We start from the raw sequence: 14,333 nt of genomic DNA on the forward strand, positions 1-14,333 counted from the left end.
CCTCTTCAGAGGGAACACACCTGATTCTATGAGGCCAGCATTACCCTAATGTACCAAAATCAGGCAAAGATGTTGCAAGAAAAAAAGCTATCTTTCATGACCGTAAGTGCAGAAATGTTCAACAAATATTAGAAAAAAAAAAAGAAAAAATCCAACAACATATAAGAAGAATTATAGGGGAGCCTGTCTGGCTTGGTCGGTGGGGCATGTGGCTCTTGATCTCAGGGTTGTTAAGTTCGAGTCCCACATTAAATGTAGAGATTACTTTAAAAAATCTTTAAAAAATTAAAATAGTATTACACTCCATGACCAGATAGGATTTATTTCAGGTATGCAAGACTGGTTCAACATTAGGAAATCAATGTAATCCATCATATCAACAAACTAAAGAAGAAAAATCACATGATCATACCAATAGATGCAGAAGAAGCATATGGCAAAATCCAACACCTTTGCTCATAAAATCTCAGCAAAGTAGGAATAAAGGGGACTTTCCCAATTTGACAAAGAATGTCTACAAAAACACAGGTGTGTGTCAACTATACTACAATTAAATGACCAAAAAAAAAAAAAAAAAAAAAAAAAAAAAACAAACCTAGAGGTAACATTATTAATGATGAGAAGCTATGTGTTTCCCCAAAGTCAGGAACAAGGCAAGGGTGTCCCTTCACACTATTTCTGTTAAACATATTGAAAGAGGGCGCCTGGGTGGCTCAGTGGGTTAAGCCACTGCCTTCGGCTCAGGTCATGATCTCAGGGTCCTGGGATCGAGTCCCGCATCGGGCTCTCTGCTCAGGAGGGAGCCTGCTTCCTCCTCTCTCTCTGCCTTCCTCTCTGCCTACTTGTGATCTCTCTCTGTCGAATAAATAAATAAAATCTTAAAAAAAAAAAAACATATTGAAAGAAAACAAACAAACAAAATACCACCAAACCTAGGATTTTGTATTCAGTGAAAGTATCCTTCAAAAATGGAGAAATACTTTCTTAGGCAAAAGCTGAAGGAATTCAGGGCCCCAGGCTGTTTCAGTTGATAAGAGTGTGGACACTTGATTTCAGGGTCATGAATTTGAGCTCCACATTACTTGAAAAAAAATTTTAGGGTGGCCTGGGTGGTTCAGTCATTGGGCATCTGCCTTCTGCTCAGGTCATGATCCCAGAGTTTTGGGATCCAGCCCTCTATCAGGCTCCCTGCTTACCAGGAAACCTGTTTCTCCCTCTCCCACTCCCCCTGCTTGTGTTCCCTCTCTTGCTGTGTCTCTCTCTCTGTCAAATAAGATAAATAAAATATTTAAAAAAAAAAAAGTTAGAGGAGCCTGGGTGGCTCAGTTAGTTAAGTATCTGCCTTTGGCTCAGGTCGTGATCACAGGGTCTGGGCATCATTCCCCATGACAGGCTCCCTGCTCAGCAGGATGCCTGCTTCTCCCTCTTCCCTCTGCCCTTCCCCTTGCTCATGCTCGCTCTCTCTTTCAAATGAATAAATAAAATCTTTAAAGATAAGAAATAAATTGATTAATTTATTTAATAATTAATTTAGTATTTAATTAAATTAATCATTCATTAATTTAATTAATTAATGATCACTTATTATTTATGTAATTAATTGAATTAATTATTAATTATTTATTTATTTGATTTATTATTTATTATTTACTTAATTGATTGAATTAATTAAATAAATAAAAGTATTTTTAAAAATATTTTTTAAAACAAATACTTTTTTTTTAAGTATTTTTTAAAAAATTTTATTGCCAGTAGAGCTTTGCCAGAAATGTTAAAAGAAGTTCTTCAGAGAAAAGGAAAATTATTTAGGTCGGAATTTCAGCTCTACATAAGCCTTTTTTTTTTTTTTTTTTTTTTTAAGGGAGAGAGAGGATCTTAAGCAGGTTCTATGCCCAGCATGAGCCTAACACAGGGCTTGATCTCATGGCCTTGAGATCATGAGCTGAGCCGAAATGAAGAGTCAGCTGAAGAGTCAGCCGGCTGAGCCGCCCAGCTGCCCCAGCTGCCCCACCTTTTTAAATATTCTACTCCCTCTCACTCCTTGCTTGCATGGTTTCAGACAAGAAATCTGAGGTGATTTTCATCGTTATTTCTCTGTAGGTGAGCTGGGGGTTTTTGGTTTTGTTTTTGTTTTCTTGTGGCTTCTTTCCAGTTGTCCTTTTGTCTTTGGTTTCCTGCAGTTTGAATATGCCTAGATGGGCTGTGCTGCTGAGTGTTGTCTAGATTGCTGAATTTCGGGGCGCCTGGGTGTCTCAGTGGGTTAAGCCTCTGTCTTCGGCTCGGGTCATGATCTCAGGGTCCTGGGATGGAGCCCTACGTCAGCGGGAAACCTGCTTCCTCCTCTCTCTGCCTGCCTCTCTGCCTACTTGTGATCTCTATCTGTCAAATGAATAAAATTTAAAAAAATTGCTGAATTTGTGGTTTGGTTTCTGCCATTAATTCTGCAATATTCTCTGTTTTTTGCTGTTATTTTGGAGAGTTAGTGTTTCGGTTTTTTGTTGTTGTTTTGTTTTTTTCCGTGATAGAGACACACCGAGGCACTCACACTACCTTCTGGGAAGCCAGGGCCCCACTTCATTTTTCGCAGCACTTTTATTTTTTTTTTTAAGATTTTATTTTTAAGGGGCACGGCATCTGCCTTTGGCTCAGGTCATGATCCCAGGTCCTGGGATAGAGCCCCGCGTTGGGCTCCCTGCTCAACAGGAAGCCGGCTTCTCCCTCTCCCACTCCCCGTGCTTATGTTCTCTCTCTCTCTCTCTGTGTCAAATAAATAAATCATTTATTTAAAAGGTTTTATTTTTAAGTATTCTCTACACACAAGTGGGGTTCAAACTTACATCCCCCAGATCAAGAGTCACGTGTTCCACCAACTGAACCAGCCAGGCACCCCTCCCAGCACTTATCTTCTTGCAAAAATGAGTTCACAAATACCACTTTGTAAACATCTTATCTCACTTATGGGAAACTCATTTCTGTGCTGAGGACAAGAGCTCACCATCCGTTAGCAGCCATGCTGACCTCTGGCAGAGGGGATTTGGGCTCCCACCTGCAGCCTCTATGGACCTATCTGTCCCTTCCTATGTCCTGTTCCTGTGAGGCATCCATACTGTGGGCTCATGCAGAGAAGGGACCCAGGATGCCTGATGGATTTTGGGGGCACGGGGCCCTATTCTGTTCAGCTACACATTCCTGGATACTGTTAGTGGACATTTCTCAGAAGGCAAATCGTGAGCATACCAGCCATGCCACCAGAGCTTGTGGACATACTTGGGGCTCACACTGGTTCAGCCACAAAGCCCAGAGTGCCTGGTACCTGAACCCACTGATGAGGCACCCTGAGGCTGGTGCCCACCCCCACACCACTGCCTGTGAAGGGGGGCTAGTTATTCAGCCTCTGTCCCCAAGAGTGAGTGTGTGCTCACTGGGCCCAGAACGGCTGCGGTGGGTGCCCGCACCTCAGAGTCACACATCCGTCACCACTGACACCACACGATGTGGGCAGTGAGTGTCAGCCATTATTCCTTTAAATGTTTCTTCTGCTCCTATCTTCTTCCAGAACTCCCATTCTGTATATGCGGCATCTTTTGTAATCATCCTGCCGTCCTTGGACATTGTTGTTGTTGTTGTTTTAACTTTTTTTTTTCCCTTTGCATTTTCATTTAGAAGGTTTCTAGTGACATATCTTCAAGTTCATGAATTCTTTTCTTGGCTGTGCCTGGCCCACCTATGTGCCCACCAAAGCCATTCTCCATTTCTGTTAAATTTTTTAAAAATTTCTACCACTTCTTTTTGATGCTTTCTTAGAGTTTCCATCTCTCTGCTTACATTACCCATCTATTCTTGCATGTTGCCCACTTTTTCTGTTAGAGCCCTTAGCATATGGACCATGGTTGTGTTAAATTCCCCATACAAGGGGGCATACTGCTGGCTCAGTAGGAAGAGCAGGTAACTCTTAGTCTTGGGGTTGTGAGTTCAAGTCCCAAGTTGGGTATAGAGATTACTCATAAAATAAAATCTTGGGGCACCTAGGTGGCTCAGTTGGTTAAGTGTCTGCCTTTGGCTCAGGTCATGATCCCAGGGTGCTGGGATCGAGTCCTGCATCGGGATCGCTGCTCAGTGGGGAACCAGCTTCTCCCTCTCCCACTGCTGCTCTCCCTGCTTATGCGCTCTTGCTCTCTCTCTCTGTCAAATAAATAAAAATTTTCTTAAAAAAATAAAATAAAATAATAAAATCTTTAAATTCCTGCCAATAATGCCAACATCTCTGCCATAGCTGAGCCCGGGTCTGAGGCTTGCCTTCTCCCTTCAGACAGTGCCTTTTTTTTCACAAGCTTGTAGTTTTTGTCAAATTTCAAACAGATGTTGAGTAACTGTGATAGCGCTTTAATGAGAGGTTTATATGTTTTTCTGGTGAGGAGTTAGGCTCAGAGGCTGAGGTTTCCTCTCGTGTCCTTGTTTATGTTTCCTCTGTGGTCTTTGGATGTCTCTAGAAACTGCTTTGGTGGAGTCAGTCTTGCACTGGTATTCACTTAGGCAACACATGTGTTAAGACTGGAACGACATCAGGCAGCTGGGTGGCTCAGTTGGTTAAGCATCCAACTCTTGATATCAGCTGAGGTCATGATCTCAGGGGTATGGGGTCGAGCCCCTCACTGGGCTCTGCACTCAGCAGGGAGTCTGCTCAAAATTCTCTCCCTCTGCCTCTGTCCCCTCCCCCTGTTCTCTCTCTCTCTCTCTCTCTCTCTCAAGATAAATAAATAAAATCTTAAAAAAAAAAAAAAGGTTAGGGGCGCCTGGGTGGCTCAGTGGGTTAAGCCTCTGCCTTCAGCTCAGGTCATGGTCTCCCGGTCCTGGGATTGAGCCCCACATCGGGCTCCCTGTTCAGTGGGGACCCTGCTTCCCCCTCTCTCTCTGCCTGCCTCTCTGCCTGCTTGTGATCTCTGTCTGTCAAATAAATAAATAAAATCTTTAAAAACAAACAAACAAAAGGTTGGAATGGCAACAGAGATCAGCATGACCCCTGTGCAGGGATGACACACGGATTTGTGAAGAATCAGCCTTGTAACAGTTGTTACAGCTGCCAACTCTCTTAGAAACAGGAGCCCTGCTTGGGGCTGGAAGACAGAGGGAGGGGAGTTGTCCCAGGATCAGATGATTAGGTCTGTCTTCTTGTGGCCTTGTGGCCGCGCCCGTGATTCTCACAAGGGCTGCTTCTCGGGGCTCTTTTGCCTCCCTGGGTAAGACAAAGGCTACAGGGGGCTGGAGTCGCCATGTTGGATGAGGCTCTGGGGAAGTTGTCTCTGTCATGGGCTGGACTCTGTGTGTGTGTGTAGAATAAACCATCTAAGCATATTTCTTTTCTTTTTTTTTTTTTAATTTTATTTATTTGGCAGACAGACATCTCAAGTAGGCAGAGAGGCAGGCAAAGGGAGAGAGAGAGGAAGGGAAGCAGGCTCCCCGATGAGCAGAGAGCCCAATGCGGGGCTCGATTCCGGGACCCTGGGATTATGACGTGAGCCGAAGGCAGAGGCTTTAACCCACTGAGCCACCCAGGCGCCCCGATCTGGGCATATTTCAAATGATCACATGTCCCCTCTCCCTTGCATCAAACACAAAAGAATTTTGTTCCAGTCTTCACTGTGAGGACCTGCTGGGGCTCCTTGGAGGTAAGACGTGGAAGAGTGTGCTTCCCTGCCCCCCCTTTGACTGGTTCACTGAGGGTGAGTTTCTAATTCTCAAGCTAGTTCTTGCTCAGCCTCCAGCATTTCATGAACATTACCATTTAAGCAGTCATGTAGATGTTCCTACCACTTCCTGGGAGCCTGCTCCTGTACTGGTGAGTTGGGATACTCTGTCTTTGCCTGAGTCTACAGTTTGAGGGAGGAGGTGTTGCCCCCTGACCTCAGTTCTCTGCTCAGTCTAAGAAGAGATCCTTGATTCTCAGTTTTCTGCAGCTTTTTTCTTGCTTTCGAGGGCAGGAGGGATCCCGAGTTCCCTATGTGTTAAAGTTTAACCTGAAGGCCTTTCCTACATTTGTGCTTGCTCCGCAATGCCTTTCTAACAAGTGTGTCTAGACAAGTGTTCACTCCGCAGGTGGTGTTGGAGAAAACTATTCAGAAATAGCTCTGCCTCTGATTTTAACACAGGTCAATGTGGACAACAGTGGGGGGTAACCATAGGAGCTGGGACACATCTGCCATGGGTGACCAGTAATAAAATCTATTTTCCAAAATATAAAAAAATCCTAGAAATACAAAAACCTTGCCTCATTCCCAACTGTTAATCAAAAAATATTATCTGCTTGCATGAAAAAAAAAAATCCAGTGCCATTAGAAATCAGAAAATGCAAATTAAAGATGAAATGTGAGGCACCTGGGTGGCTCAGTCAGTTGGGTGTTGTCTGCCTTCGGCTAGGGTCATGGTCCCAGAGTCCCAGGATTGAGACCCTGCTCGGGCTGGCTTCCTGCTCAGTGGGGAGTGTCCTTCTCATTTCTCCCACCCCTCTCCACCCCCTACTCCTGCGCTCTCTCTCTCTCTCAAATAAATGAAAATCTGTTTTGAAAGATTTCACTGGGGGCGCCTGGGTGGCTCAGTTGGTTGGGCAACTGCCTTCGGCTCGGGTCACGGTTCTGGAGTCCCAGGATCGAGTCCCGCATCAGGCTCCCAGCTCCATGGGGAGTCTGCTCCCTCTGACCTTCTCGCTTCTCATGCTCTCTCTCACTGTCTCTCTCTCAAATAAATAAATAAAAATCTTTAAAAAAAAGAAAGAAAGAACGATTTCACTGATTTATTTGAAAGAAGGAGCAAGCGCAAGCAGGGGACATGGCAGAGGTAGAGGAAAAAGCAGGGAGCCCAATGTGAGGCTCCATCCCAGGACCTGAACTGAAGGCAGATGCTTAACCAACTGAGCCACTCAGATGCCCCAAATAAAAATCTTTTTTTTTTTCCAAATAAAAATCTTAAAAAAAAAAAAAAATAGAAGGTGAAGTGCCAGTTTGTGTATAACCTATAGGCTTTCTGAGTTTTTTGTTTTGTTTGTTTGTGCATCTGTTTTTAGCAAAAGCAAAATTATAAAAGCCAAATGTGAAGTTGTAAGGAAACATGTGTCCTTTGGCATTGCTAATAGTGCTGTAAATGAATACACTGAAATCTGGCAAATGTGATGAACCAGTCAGACGTGTTTTGACTCAGTAATACCATTACTGGGATTTGGGGGGAGGGATTTTTTTGTTCCCTAGACAATAATCCAAGAGAGAGCAGCCACGTGGACAAAGGTGTTTGTACCAGCACTATTTGAAATCCCAAAAAGAAGACAAATAGCCTCCATGCCCTTCTTTAGGGAATGGTCTAGCAAATTGCAAGTCAATACAGCAGTTACCAGAGTCTTCATGTCACTATCCCCACCCCCACAATTTGATCTTCCAGCATGCAAATCCCAGACCCACTTGTAAATCAGACAGTTTTCAGTCTGGTCCTCTGAAATGACATTGCCCCTTCTCTTGTCCACTTGCCAGAAAGTTCCTGGAAAAGCACACTGTGTGTCTTGCTCATTTTGGTACGCCTGCCACCTACTTCAAGCTCTGGTACAAAGAAAGGCTCTAAAAAGGCTAATGTGCAAAACATAGGTCACAGACCCACTGTATCACCATCACTGGGAGACTGTTAGAAATGCAGAATCTGGGACGCCTGGGTGGCTCAGTTGGTTAAGCAGCTACCTTCGGCTCAGGTCATGATCCCAGCGTCCTGGGATCGAGTCCCACATCGGGCTCCTTGCTCCGCAGGGAGCCTGCTTCTCCGTCTGACTCTGCCTGCCACTCTGTCTGCCTGTGCTCGCTCTCACTCGCTCTGACAAATAAATAAAATCTTAAAAAAAAAAAAATAATAATTAAAAAAATGCAGAATCTTTGTTTTTTTTTAAGATTTTATTTATTTACTTATTTATTTAAGATTTTATTTATTTATTTGACAGGCAGAGATCACAAGTAGGCAGAGAGACAGGCAGAGGAAGTGAGGGAAGCAGGCTCCCTGCTGAGCAGAGAGCCCAACTGAGGGCTCAATCCCAGGACCCTGAGATCATGACCTGAGCTGAAGTCAGAGGCTTAACCCACTGAGCCACCCAGGTGCCCCCAAGATTTTATTTACTTATTTGACAAGGAGAGACAGAGCAAGAGAGGGAACACAAGCAGGAGGAGTGGGAGAAGAAGAATGAGGCTTCCAGTGGAGCAGGGAGCCTGATGTGGGGCTCAATACCAGGACTCCAAGATCATGACCTGAGCCAAAGGCAGATGCTTAGCTGACTGAGCAACCCAGGTGCCCCAGAATCTCTCGTTTAAGAGGGTAAATTTTATGTTATCTATATATGCTACCACAATAAAAAAAATCAGAATGCAGAATCTCAGGACCCACCTCAGACATGCTGCCTTTCAGCAAACCCTTTTGAACAAATTCAGGTGATCTGTTTACATTTTGAGAAACCCTGTATGTTAGATGGATAGTTACTCTTAAAATATAAATTCCCATCATTAGTTACTATTTCTAATCATAACATATACTTTTTCTCCCTCACTGTGGGAGGCTGCTCTTCATCGTCTCTTGGACTCCTTCCTCTGCACGAAGAATGAAGAAATCACAGTGGCAGCTGGCAGACTCCAAGGACAGCACGATGCCATGGCAACGTCTTCCATCAGTAACTTAATTTCATCTCCTCTTTTACATCTTGCTCTCCTCAGCCCTGAAGCTGGGAATTTTTTAATTTGGAAAGAACCAAAGATGGCTTGTGGTTGCCATGCCAACAGCAACTGCACCCTTCCTAATGAGATCCAAATCTCATAAAGGAAACTTATCAGCAAATCAGAGAATTTTTAACCCCAAGGAGCTACAGAGAGACTTGCATCCCCTCACTTGGCCATGGAGGGCCCTGGGGCTGGGAGGTGAGTCTCCCTGTTTGCTGCATGGTAAGCTGCCAGCCTGCTTTGAAGTCATCCCTAGGCAAGCTGCTCAGCCTGGCCAACCCAAGGTGTCTAGGCAGGATTTGGGGACAGAAAGCAGCCTAGAGGACCCTTTAGGAAGACTGTTTTAGGTGCCTTTTTTTTTTTTTAACTGAGCATTATACCCAACGTGGAGCTTGAACTCATGACTCTGAGATCAAGAGTTGCCTACTTTACCGACTGAGCCAGCCAGGCACCCTACTTTTGGTGTCTTGCTACTCCCAACCCCAGCGTATGTGCTTGCCTAGGGCTGTCAAAATAACAGGCCAGGTGGCCTCAACAACAGAGATTACTGTCTCACAGTTCTAGAGGCTGCAAGTTCAAGATCAAGGTGTTGGCAGCTTTGGTTACTTCTGAGGCCTCTCTCCTGGGTGTGTCAATGGACAGTCACCCTCTCCCTGTGTCCTCACATGGTGGGTCATCCCTGTATGTGTCTGTGAACTGATTTCCTTTTATAAGGACACCAGTCAGACTGGATCAAGGCACCTTCCTAATGACCTCATTTTGACTTAATCACCTATTTGAAGGCTATCTCCAGATACAGTCACATTTGGAGGGACGCAATTTAGTGTGTAACAACTGGCTAGACCGGATCCTCCAGGGACGCGGACAGTACCCTACCCCATAACCATCTCTGTATGTGAGAGCCTGTGTGGGTCCAACTCCAGCACGTGATCACAAACACACCACTGTGTCCACACATGGGTCTGGAGAGCCTCCCATGGGCAGTTAGACAACTGCAGTGTCCTGGATCCCATACTGCATTCCACCTTTGATAAGTATAGCCTGATCCATCACCTTTGTGGGCTTGAGTCCGTAATCACCAAGCAGGCTTGCTGGCAGCAGGTGTACAACACCATTGAGCACCAAGGCACTGAGTCATGGTGCACCAGGTTCTCATGGACTCTCTCATTCCTTCTCCTCTGTGGTGCACTTCCGGTGCACTGGGGTTCTGGTGCACTGGTCTTCTGGTGCCCTGGGCAGCCCAAGCAAAAGAGCTGAGCATCTTAGAACTCATTTACACTTCAGTCGTCCTGCAGGAGTGGCTCATTCAACAAATTATGTTGCAAGCATTGCAGATACAGCTGAGGACAAACCCGGACCCTGCCCTCAGTTGGCACACATCCTGGTGAGAGAGACGGACAATAACCCAAACAGAAGAAAACACAGGCCAGTTGTGGTGGTGGTGGCTGGGGTTGCTGAAGAGGAAAATCAAAGCTGGGTGAGGAGGGAGAGGGAGTGGTGGGTAGGAGCTTCTGGTCCGCCGAGCCTGGAGAATACTGCTTCTCTGGTGAGGACACATTTGAGCAGAATCCTGAAGAAAGGGGCCTTCCAGAGGAAGGGACAGCAAGCACAGAGTCCCCAAGAAGAGGAGGCAAGGAGGTGGTGTGTCTGAAGAGTAGTAAGCAAGGGGAGGTTGTCGGGAAGAATTTAATCTCATCCCCAAAGAGTGCCATTTGCCTTCTGCTTTGGGGAGGCGGTTACTAAGCTCTACCAAGAGTGCCTGTTTGGGGTGGGGGTGGTGGTGGTGGTGGTGGCTTCTAATAGCCTAACAATGAGATTTCAAGTAGGGATGTGGCACAAATTATATTCGGGCTGGAACTGAACACACAAGAAAGACCAATGTTGTGATGAGGGGGCTGCAGAGTGAGATCACTAGGAGGACACTCAATTAATCACACCTGTGCAATGAACTCCAGTAAAAGCTCTGAGCACCTGGCCCTGAAGAACTTCCCTGTCGGCAGCACCGTGTGGGCCATCCCTCACGGGCGCTGAGAGGAGGGTTGTGTGCGGCTCTAAGGACAGAAGGCAGCTCACCCCTCAAGTCTGATGCTCTCCTAGACCAATCCCTGGGTGCTTTTCCTGCAGCTGGTCTTAATCAGCATCCTTCCTGTGCTGTAAACTGTAACCGTGAGTAAAGAGCTGTGAGTCCCTCCAGAAAATTGTCAACCTTGGCTAAGGGTCCGCTTGGGGACTCCCAAACGCGCCATTGGTGTCAGAAGTGGAGGTGGTCCTGTGGGGATTGTTCCCTCTGAATGTTGTAGTTGGCCAAATGCTGGGGTTGAAGTAGGAAATCGAGAGGGACAGGGAGGTGCCAAGTTTTGGGGGGCCATTGGAAGTACTTTGTTTTTTAGTCTGAGTGCAATGGAAAGCTCCTGGAGGCTTTTGACGAGAGACAGGTCTGGCTTTTGTTCTTAAAGAGTCAGCGTGTGAGGAGTAAGGAGACAAAGCTGTGGCAGTCATCATCATGAGAGAGAAGAGTGGCCCCAGTGTCAGGCACTGGTGGCAGGAGAGGGACTTTCTGAGGGCCCACTGTGGGGCATGATGGGGAGACCCGAGGTGAGGGGCTCAGAGGTTTTGGCTGTCCTGGAAGTTTGGCTGTGCCTTTTACTGAGGTGGTGATAGCTGTGGCTCGATTGAGGGTGCCCTGGCTTTGAGGTGTCCCCTAGAGCTCCAAGGGTGGTTCAGAGTGGGCATATGGACTTGGAAGCCTATGATTTGGGGGCTGGGGGTCCGTGCTGAGGCACACCCTGGGAGACATCAGGTGGTGTGAAGTGCTGCCTGACCACCACAGAGATTTGGCTGAACCTGGATGTGAATTCTGGCAAGGAACAGGTGGAGTGGAGGGAGCCCAAGAGTGGGGAGGAGCCCAGCCGAGCTGCTCCTGAGCAGTTTTGCTCTTGAAGAATTAGAGAGAAGCATGATGATGGAGAAAATGGATATGGAGATGACACCACGTCTCCCATCCTGATGGGACAGCCCAATAAAGCAGAGACTGAGGATGCAGGAGAAAGAGGGTGCTGTGACTGAAGCAGACCAGCTAGCATGTGGGGTGGGGTAGACCCGATGCGCCAATGACATGCAGGTCTTAGAGGACAGAGCAATGTGTGCATGGTGGTGGGAGTGGGCCAGTGGAAGGTTTAGGATGGAAGCAGTGAGAAACACTCCTGCTGATGCTGATGTCTTCAGTAAAGCAGGACACAGAGCTAGCACAGGCAGAGGGCAGGGGCTGGTGTAGGATTATCTTCCAGGAAGGCAGAAATCTGAATGGCCACAGCAGGCAGGCAAGGGTAGGATTGTCAGGAGGACAGTTCTGCCCTAGAAAGTGGTCACCCCAAGGGAAAGCATCTCTCCAGCTGTAGCACAGAGAGTCACATTTACCCAGGACTGGGGTTCACTGGGCAAGTCTGTGATGTGAGAAAGGTGCTCAAGGGAAGTGAACAAAAGGAGGAGAAGAGCCACCGGTGGGTAGGTGGTGAAGACAGGGAGTTGTGTGGCTCCCAGTGCTGGTGAAGGCAGCCGTGGTCCTCCTAACAGGAGAGGGCCAGAGAGCACAGTGTTGTAGCCCAGAGTGGGCTTCTGGAGGGTGGTGACAACAGGGACCATGCAGTGGGTGGCAGACCACAGGCCAAGGTTGATAGCCTGTGAAATCACATAGAGAGTCACATGCAGGATGTCATCAATAAAAATAAAACTGAAAAGAACAGTGTTCCGGCGTTACACAAGACAAGACTACGTCTTAAATCGTGAAACTTTTTCATACGTATGTGTACTAGATTATAATGTAAAATGGGTTTTTAAAGCTTTAAATTTTCCATTTTAACTGTTAAGTGTATAGTTCAGTAGCATTGATACATTTACATTGTTGTGCAGTCATCCACACTACCCTCCAAATTTCTCATAGAAACTTTGTACCCATAAAATGTATTCTTTACTGTGGTCATAGTTAAAAACATTTAAAAGGCACTGGTCAGTGGTCAGGAAAGGGATCCATCCTGGGGATCATGCATAGGGCAAAATTCTTGCAGGAGAGGGGGCAGTGAGCTCACAGGCCAGGGTACAGGATTCACCTGCATCACATGCATCAATCCCTTAGATTTTAAGGAAAAGATGTATTTCTGAGGATGAAGCTAGGAACCACAATGCCAAGCACAATAGGAAATCTGGTGCAAAAATATTCCAAGAATGCAGGAATCCAAAGAAATGGAGCAGAAATCATCAACGTGCCTAACGAGCACATAGTTATTTGGATATGTTAAATTCAAAATTCTGCAGCCACTAAAATCATTCATTAAAAACTGCAGTAAGAGTAAAATGCCCCTTCTCGAAGCAAGATACAAAATTACATAAACGTTGACTCACATAAAAATTGGGATTTTTTTCAATAGAGGACTGGCTAAGATACTTGCTGTAGCAAAAACAACAAAAGCATAATATTTAAGACAATCTAAGGAATCTCTAAATTTTACAAGAGAAAGGAGCCCCCCTACACTCAGTTGCAAACTGAAGATCTGAAAGTTGGAAATAGAAGCTATGAAAGACTTAACAGTTAATGAAGAGTTGCTAACACTCCTCTGAAAAGTGCATCTTAAAAACAATCATGAGTTCCCCCTTTGCAGCCAGGTTTGTAAAAGAGGGGGAGCTGGAGACATTGCCAGGAGAATGGCTGAGTTCTGACAAATGGATAGTATCCAGAGACCTTCTAAGTACGGTAATAAATCAGATGCACATCCAAAGACGCTGAGAGATCTTTACAGATACACTGCATTGCAAAAAAGAAACAAGATCTAAAGAAGGCTATTTATAAAAATGTTATATACATTGTGACCTCAACACCGTGGTTTTTAAAAAATTATGTAACTTAAGAAACAACCTATAGTGGAAAGCTGTGGGGCCAAAAAAATAATGACTTGAGAGTCATAGAGGGATGGGGTGTGGACATGAAGATGGGATGGGCTGCCTGGGGGGGCCAGGAGGGCCACGTGGAGTATGGAGCTTCCTGTTGAATCCGATCTGGAGCAGAAAGCCAGATGCAGAGGTTCTCAGGCAGAGTGACTGATGAGGAGGATGGAGTGGGCGAGCGCGGAGGACCCCATATTCTGGGAACGGAGTCTGCGAGTGGTCCAGCCAGGGAAGCCCAAGTCCTGCGCACGGCCGACCCATGAGCCCCGCTTCGGCTCCGGAAGCTGCGGCCCTGACGTCCATGAGCCGACCCAGGCGTGCGGAGAGATCGAGTGGCCCGCGGGCTCCCCACCGCGGGGGAAGCCTGCGAGCGAAGACCGTGGGCTGAACACCCAAGTTCAGAACAGACCGCGCTTGCGCACTGCGATCCTCCTTGAGCCCGCCCCAGGGCCCGCCCCTCCGCGCAGGGCCCCGCCCCTAGGCCCTTCAACCCTCATAGGCTGGCTCCGAGGCCGCGCTCGGCAGGCCGGCCAATGGGAGCGCGGCGCGCCCCGCGGCACGTGCGCCCCCGCCCAGCCCGGTCGAGTGCGAGCGGGTCCAGCTCCGGGGCGCGGAGCGCGCGGGGAGGGAACGCGCGGGAGGGGCGGGGCACGGGGCGGAGCG

Source organism: Mustela putorius, unplaced genomic scaffold (genome assembly GCF_011764305.1).
Source record: "Mustela putorius furo isolate JIRA1106 unplaced genomic scaffold, ASM1176430v1.1 tig00003858_pilon_pilon_pilon, whole genome shotgun sequence".
NCBI classification, from domain to species: Eukaryota; Metazoa; Chordata; class Mammalia; order Carnivora; family Mustelidae; genus Mustela; species Mustela putorius.